At 55.6% G+C, this 8,522-nt stretch overlaps 1 pseudogene; it reads left to right on the forward strand.

The window, feature by feature from the left end:
• The first annotated feature begins 2,659 nt into the window (after positions 1-2,659).
• On the forward strand, positions 2,660-3,064 carry LOC130028738 (ATP synthase subunit g, mitochondrial-like; annotated as a pseudogene).
• Positions 3,065-8,522: the final 5,458 nt, after the last annotated feature.

Genomic DNA, 8,522 nt, shown 5'->3' on the forward strand with positions numbered 1-8,522 from the left:
ACCTGGCCGACCAGAGTTCGATTCCTCCCGTCCCTCTCGGAGAGTATCTCGCCCACACAGCAAAGCCTGGCAAGCTCCCCGTGACGTATTCGATATGTCAAACATAGTAACAAGTCTCATGATGGAGACGTTACTGGGCACACTCGAGCAAATCAATGAACAACGGGAGGACCGTGCTACAGTGCTACTTATAATATATAATACAAATATATTATATATTATAATATATATATTAGCACACAAGGCTCAACTTGTAACAACCTGTTTAGTAATCTCTTATACAAGAGCTTAAATGGCTCCAGGGTGAAATACAACAATCTTCACACACTTGCCTCTAAGGAAACTTTTTTGGACCATTTTTAGCGGATTATTCATAACAAGCACTACAAAATAGATTATTTAGCATCTGCCTTCGGGGCAGGCTTGGGTGGTGGTGGGAAAGTTCAAAATAATGATGGTGGGAAGATGTCACGGAGGTGGGAAGGTGTTGGAATATTGAACGTAATAAAGTATTGTGAACAACTTTATAAAAAAATTTTTTTAAATAATTTTTTAAAAAAAGACAAGAAACTCGACTCACCAGAGAGAGACAGACATAGAATGAGTGCACTCATCCGTGGGATATAAAAAAAACATAGTATGAGACTAACACCCACAGACAGCTTAAGCAAGGGACAGGATGACTGCTCCACAGATGGAAGCCTGTCGCAGCGAGGGCAGTGAGAGAGAGAGAGACCAGGAGGACAGGATAGTTGGAAATGATCATGTGGGAAAGAACTGAGTGCTGAAAGGAGGGAAGGGGTGGGGGGGGAGAGAGAGAGAGAGAGAGAGAGAGAGAGAGAGAAAGAGGGAGAGAGAAAGAGGGAGAGAGAGAAAAGGGAGGAAGGGAGAGAGAGGGAGAGAGAGGGAGTGAGAAAGGGAGAGAGAGAAGGAGAGAGGGCGTGAGGGAGAAAGAGGAAGAGGGAGAGAGAGAGGTAGGGAGAGAGAGAGAGAGAGATGTTTGCCTTACAGTCAGGCTTGGGAGGGAGGGGGTGTATACGGGGGGCAGGCAAGGGGGAACTGGGGACCTTGGTGGTGGGAAATGTGCACGATGAAGGGACTGATGTTGGAGCAATGTCACTGTCACTGTCACTGTCCTCCCTTTATTCATCAATTTGTTCGAGCGGGCCCAGTAACGTTTCCATTGTGACACTTGTTACTGTGTTTTTGGCATATCCAATACGTCCTGGGGAGCTTGCCAGGCTTTGCCGTGCGGGCTAGATACTCTCAGTAGCTTGCCGGGCTCTCCAAGAGGGGTGGAGGAATCGAACCTGGGTTGGCCAGGTCTGCCGCGTGCAAGGCAAACGCCCTACTCGCTGTGCTATCTCTCCAACCGTGGGAGCAATCTATGACTGAAACCCGAACACCAACAACTTTGTAACTGTGTATCTCACCGTGATTCAATTAGAAAGCAAGCAAGCAAGAAAGAAGCCCACTCACAGTATCTCCTTTAAAGGCCGTCAAATCAGGAGGGGTCAGGCGGGCAGTTCCAAGGCGCTCCATACCCACCCTTGCCTGTAGCCCTGGTCTAAACAGCTGCGTCCTCATCACCATCGCCCAGCCCCTCAGGACACCCAAGCCTCGGATTTGCACACGGAGCAACGACCAAACAGGTACCTCTGACACAAGAACCTGGACAGTAAGTCCATCTCCCTTGCCGGAGGACGGTGAAATGGAGCCCTCAACCCCATGGTCTGAGAGAGCCCTCGGCTCTATCCAGCAAGCACCGTCTGGGCAGCTGGGGAGACCACCCACTTCTTTTTGCAAATCAGATCACACAAAGACTCTTTGCAGGCCCACAGAGATGGGAAAGACACATCTCAGAACACAGCAGCTGCCCCGAGGTCGTGACGGGAACTGCCCCCCCCTCCAGGCAGCCTTCCCTGATTGCTCAGCGTCCCTGGTCCCCTTTCCCAGCCCCTTCAAGAACACCATGCTCCCTAAATCAGTGTGGTGATTCCCCAGCTCCCACTGGCCACCCCAGGCTGCAGCATCTAACTAGTCCCGGTGACCCTGCGGCCAGCTCAGGGCTCTGCGATAATCAACTTCTTTGCTCCTGTCGTGAGAAGCTTGGGCGTGGCTCAACTCAGTCCAGACCTGGACATGGGAGGGAACACGTGGAAGGCCGGGGTGTTGGCAGATCTGAGAGGCCCATCCTGGCTGCTCTCAGGAGGGCCTGGGGGCCGGCCCTGCCCCACACAGAGTGCATGTGCCTGTGACAGTCTCATTCCCACGGAGAGCAGCAGCTCTAGGTCTGGGCCTGTGTCTGACAGCAACACATGGCGGTTGGCATGGAGGGTTTGTCGTTTGCTGTTGGGGCAGTTGGGTTTGGAGGGTCCCACTCAGTGGCACTCAGGGATCACTCCCGGCAGGACTCAGGGATGCCAAGGAATGAACCCAGGCTGGCGGCATCTCAAGGCGGGGGCCCGCCACAGCCTACTCTCTCTCTCTCTCTCTCTCTCTCTCTCTCTCTCTCTCTCTCTCTCTCTCTCTCTCTTCAGCCCTGTTTCCTTGTCTTTCGTTTGTTTTCTCAAGTGCTGCAAGAATAAGACAAAACAAAAAACCCGAGGGCTCTGGGCATTCACTTAATATGTAGGCAATCTCAGGCCCTGTGCTGGCACCATGGCCCAGTTCATGTGCAACCTCACGGAGAAGGCACCAGCGCTCATCAGAGCTGCCATGACTTACCCGAAGCCTCAATTTGCCATGTTTCTCCAGTATGCCAAGGTTGAGCTGATTCCTCTAACCCCCACTGAGATTCCCAACTGCTATTCAAAGCTTGAAAAAACAAAATAATCAACAGTGCTCAGGCAGGGAGCTTCAGACATCTCACAGTGAAGGAAGCTTGGCTGAATGGTTTGGTGGCCACAGAGGTGTGGATGTGGTTCTACGTCGGCGAGATCATTGGGAAGCATGGCCTCATTGGCTATGATGTCTGAAGATCAACAAACAGCTGCTTCACTTGAGTGTTCTTGGATCATGTGTGGTCAGACTCATATTTGAATAAAACGATGTGTCAAAAAAATGTGGGGGCTGGAGCAATAGCACAGCCGGTAGGGCGTTTGCCTTGCACACGGCCGACCCAGGTTCGATTCCCAGCATCCCATATTGTCCCCTGAGCATCGCCAGGGATAATTCCTGAATGCAGAGCCAGGAGGAACCCTTGTGCATTGCCAGGTGTGACCCAAAAAGCAAAAATAATATATATATATGGGCAATCTTGCAAGAATAATTTTACTCCACAAAAGAATCCCTCATGGTAGCTACACGGGTACAGCGCTGCGTGCGGGGCAAAGTGCCCGTCTGTGCACAAAGGAGGGGCCACTTGGCACTGCCCACAGGCACCTGGCCACAGCCCGCCGTGAGCCCCACAGTCAGGGGGGTCCCTGTCTCACCCGCGGCACCAGCTAACCCGTGTCCTTTCCCCGCTTCCTCTCCTCACGTTTCTGGCAAATGAAACAAGATGTTCTTGGGCCAGGTCCCTGGCAGCCAGCCCTGCTCACATTCCTTCACTGCCCGCGTCGTGTCCAGACAGCGACGAGCAGCGGGGGTGCTTGGTGTTCCCTCTCCAGGACACACACACGCTCTGAGAACTCGGACACACACGCACAGTTGGGACACGCTCCTGAGCATGTGCGTAGATTGGCGAGCACACGGGAACGCTCCCTGGGCAAAGACAAGCACGCGCGCTCATGCACACACACACAAACACACACACACGCACGCACGCACACATGGACGCGTGTAGACATGCTCCCGACTGCATGTACGCACACTCACCAGTTGCACCCAAGCACATGCACGGACACGCACGGGGCACACGTGAGCCCTGTCCCGGGAAACCGTGCTGCCGTCCACTCTGAGGAGACACAAGCTGAGGACCCAGTGGCCAAGACTCTCCAGGCCCACTGCAGATGTCGCCCCAGCCAGCTCTCCCCGGGCCGGGCTGAGGCGCTCACAGGCTCCACAGACCTTCTGAAGGCCAGGCCGGGCAAACACGGCTCAAGGGCGTCCTGAGCACCAGGCACTGGGCACCAGGCCCCGGTCCTGGATCAGACGGCACCTGTCTTTCACCTTCTCTCACACTCTCACCCTCTCTCACACTGTTTCTCACCCTCTCTCACACTCTGTCTCTCACATTCTGTCTCTCACACTCTGTCTCTCGCCCTCTCTCACACTGTCTCTCACCCTCTCTCACACTCTGTCTCTCACTCTCTCTCACACTCTCATCCTGTCTCACACTGTCTCTCGCCCTGTCTCACTCTGTCTCTCACCCTGTCTCACACTGTCTCTCGCCCTGTCTAACACTGTCTCTCATCATGTCTCACACTGTCTCATACTCTGTCTCTCACACTCTCTCTCACACTCTCTCTCACCCACTGTGTGTCTCACACTCTGTCTCTCACATGCTGATTCTCTGTCTCTCTCACATGCTGTGTCTGTCACACTCTTGGTCTCTCCCTGTCTCTCTCACACCCCATGTCTCTCACCCTGTCTCTCCCACCCTCTGTCTCACATGCTGTGTCTCTCACATTCTGGCCCTCACAGTCTCCCACACTCTGTGCGTCTCTCAGAAACGGCCCCTCTGTGGCGATCCCTTTGTCTCTCACACAGGTAAATGCACACACGTGCACACGGCCCGCAAACACATGTCTGATGCAAACCCGCCCTCAGTGCCAGCTCTAATGACATGCTGGGGGGATTCCCTCCCAGGGACTAACACCCACCCCACCCGCCCAGCCGAGCCTCTCTGCTGGGGCACATGGGCAGGGAGAGGGCAGAGCTGTGAGGAGAGACCAGGCCAGTGAGGGGCCCACAGGGCTCATCAGTGAGCCGAGTAGCAACAGTCCTGTCTCCTGCATGATCAGGCGTGAGATCATGACGCTGACCCCACACCAGCCGACGTTCTCTGCGGGACCCACTCTCTGAAATGACCGACCACCCGCAGGCCACAGGTTCCCCAGGAAGGAACCAGAGGCGGACAAAAGTTGAGGGAAACAGGGACCCCGAGCCCAGAGAATTTCAACGGGCCGCTTGTGATCTGGGGTATAGGCACAAGTAAGGAGGGGCCGGGTCCCCTGGAGGGGTCCTGAGTGTGGGGACTGGGGTCGTACTTCCTACAGATCACAGCAAGCCAGTCTCGGGAGCACCAGCATCCACAGTGGATGCCTAGCTGCGCCCAGGATGCTCTTCAGGTGCCCAGAAGCCAGCCAGGGGCCCTGTGGGGCGTGGCCCCCATCAGCACGGTGGGCACAGGTGGTTCCCTGCCCTGCCGGCACTGGGGACTGAACCTCCTATCAACAAGCTTTGAAGATAAAGCCGCACCCAAAAGGGTCATTCTCCTTACAACGGCTTTATGGCCCAGAACACCGGCTGTGGGCGCGGGCAGCTCCTTTGATGGGCCGCTGGCTGGCTGCTAGCTTGTTCGCTTTGGGTTGGGAGCCACACCCAGCAGTGCTCAGAGCCGACTCCTGGCTCCATGCACAGGGGTTACCCCTGGCAGTGCTTGGACAGGGGGACCCTCTGCAGTACTGGGGAGCAAACCAGGCTTGGTCGTGTGCAAAGAGAGCGCCTTCCCTGCGGTGCTGTCTCTCGGGCCCCTTTCTGGCAAGTGGGCCCTGCACACGTCCTCCTGAATGCTCCACGGTCAACCCAGAGGCTGTAGGATAAAGGAGCAGGGAACACACACACACACACACACACACACACACACACACACACACACACACACACACAGGTCAGGACAGCAGAAGCTACATTCGCCCAAGCTATTGGCCACAAGATAATCTCAACTGCACAGTGACAGCAAATTGCAAGGGAATAACTTGAACGGGGAGAGGAGAGTTCACCGCCCACCCAGTCCCCCAGAGCTCCCCCAGAGGATAGGGACGCGAGTGGCGTGCTAGAAAGACTCACCCCAGACTGCCGCAGGCACACAGAGAAGCTCTCTGGACAGGACTCAGACAGGAGATGTGGAGGGTCTTTAAGGAGCTCAAAGAAGCAGCAGGACGGGCAGCCAGCGAAACACGGGAGAGACAGAGCAGAAACGGAAAACGACCGGCAGAAACGGCAGGGCTGAAGAAACCTTGGGAGGTGAAATGGAAACTCACCGGAAGACCTCAAAGGCCCGGCAATGGCTGCTGAAGACAAGATCAGTGAGCTCAGAGAGAAGCAGAACCCTCCAGACAGCAGCAGAAATGGAAGCTCAAGAAAAACAAACAGGGGCTGGAGCGATAGCACAGCGGGTAGGACGTTTGCCTTGCATGCAGCCGACCCAGGTTCGATTCCCAGCATCCCATAGGGTCCCCTGAGCACCACCAGGAGTAATTCCTGAGTACAGAGCCAGGAGTAACCCCTGTGCATCACCGGGTGTGACCCAAAAAGCAAAAGAAAAAAAGAGAGAGAGAGAGAGAGAGAGAGAGAGAGAGAGAGAGAGAGAGAGAGAGAAACAAACAGCTGAGAGCTTTGGGATGGATTCAAGGGGAGCAACGTAAGACTCATCAGGGTCCCTGAAGAAGAAGCGGCCGAGAGTCCCAGGCTGGAGAGTGCAGGCCCCCAGGCTCCAGAAATCAGGGGCCAGCTAACAGAAGCCCTGATAAAAAGGCGTCTCAGCCCCTTCCTTATCCTAATACATTCTCTGGAGTGATAGCACAGTGGTGAGGGCATTTGCCTTGCACGCGGCTGACCCGGGTTCTATTCCCAGCATCCCATATGGTCCCTGAGCACCGCCAGGGGTAATTCCTGAGTGCAGAGCCAGGAGTAACCCCTGAGCATGGCCGGGTGTGACCCAAAACAGCACTGTCTATATAGCACTGTCCTCCCGTTGTTCATCGATTTGCTCGAGCGGGTCCAGTAACGTCTCCATTTGAGACTTGTTACTGTGTTTGGCAAAAAAAAAAAAAAAAAAAGGAAAGGAAAACATTCTCTGTTTCAGTGCCAATTGAGGTCACAGCAAACTGGACAGAAAGTCCCATGCCACTACCCCCGGCCCCACATACAGCTCCCACCCAGCGCCGGGCACTGTCCCTGCCCTCATGCCTGAGCTCTCAACACCCCGTCCCAGGCCAGGAGGGGATGAAGGGACAGGCAGAGGGGACATGTGTCCTTTGTGCAGCTAGGGAGGGAGGCGCCATAGCCGGCCCACGTGGGAATCTCAGCTCTGTGGCCTGTCGTCATTTCACTGGCTAAGGACAGCGGCCCGAGCTGCCTGACCCTGAGTCTCCTCCGCGGGCTGAGGAGGAGGTGGGGGAGAAGAAGAGGAGGGGGAGGAAGAGCAGGAGCACCCCAGAGAGGGCTGGGGGTGGGGGGAGGATGGAGGAGGCCACGTGACATGGGGAGGAGTGCACAGGAGGGGAGGAGGGGTTCTGGGGGACACCCCCTGGGGGCCTGTCCCCTCCCGCCTGCCTGGAGCTCCCCAGAGCAGGGCACCTGCAGCCCCGCCCAACCCGGCCAGCCAGCTATAGGCCACACCCGGCGTTGCGATGCCCACAGTGGGCATGACCAACCCGGGCAGGGAGCAGAGACAGAGCCTGCTGCTGGGCCTCTGGGGGGGCAGCGCCCCCAAAACCCTGTCTGTCACCCCCTCACAGCTACTTCCTATCTCCACAGTCCAGGAAACAAAAAGGGTTAGGTTAATCCCGGACAGGGCAGGGTTAGGGAGCAAATCTCCAAGTGATGTTTCAATTCTCAGTATGCCCTGGGACCCCGAGCATCGCCAGGGGCAGCCCTGAAGGCCCCCCTCACACCCTGGCAGGCAGAGAATCACCAGGGGGATCCCCCATAGATACCCCCTGAGCACCATTTGGGAGATCACCACTCCCCACCACCACTACCACCACAAAAATTTATTTTTCCCTCCACTGAAAACCACTGAAAACCCCTCAGTGGCTTACTGACACATGGTCACATCCCTGGCCATGAGAAATAAAAAGTAGCGATGCGTGTCCAGTACTGGAACATGAACTCAAGCAAACACACTTGGTTGGTTCAGAGCCAAGATTATGGTTTCTGTCCCGCCCACCAGCCACCCCCTCCCCAGTTGGCTTTTGCAAGTGCAGAACCAAGACTCAGAACTCAGCTCTGTGGTTGTCACCTCACATGATCTTATCCCTGTGGGTACCCACCATGCATCAGCCACATCCCGAATGGCACCAAGTTCCAGTCTGCCCCCCCTCCCCGGATACAGCAGTACTGGAGGTCGGTTCGAGAAGGATCTCAAGGGTCCTTCACTACCACCGCACTGCCCAACCTCCTCCTCCCCCAGCCCCGGAACACACACGCCCTACTGAATCCACGCTCACGCAGCCTTGATCAAGAGCAAACTGTCCGGAACAGACCCGGTCAGATTCTTGTCACCGCCCCAATGGGCCCCAGTGTCTTTGAAGTGACCCCCAGACACCCTCGCCAATGCTGAAACTTCCAGAACACCAGAGGAGAATTGAGAAGTTCCACCACAGACACCGTCCACAACATTGCCCCCAGGA

The sequence above is a fragment of the Sorex fumeus genome, unplaced genomic scaffold (assembly GCF_029834395.1).
Source record: "Sorex fumeus unplaced genomic scaffold, SorFum_2.1 ptg000041l, whole genome shotgun sequence".
In the NCBI taxonomy this organism is placed as follows: Eukaryota; Metazoa; Chordata; class Mammalia; order Eulipotyphla; family Soricidae; genus Sorex; species Sorex fumeus.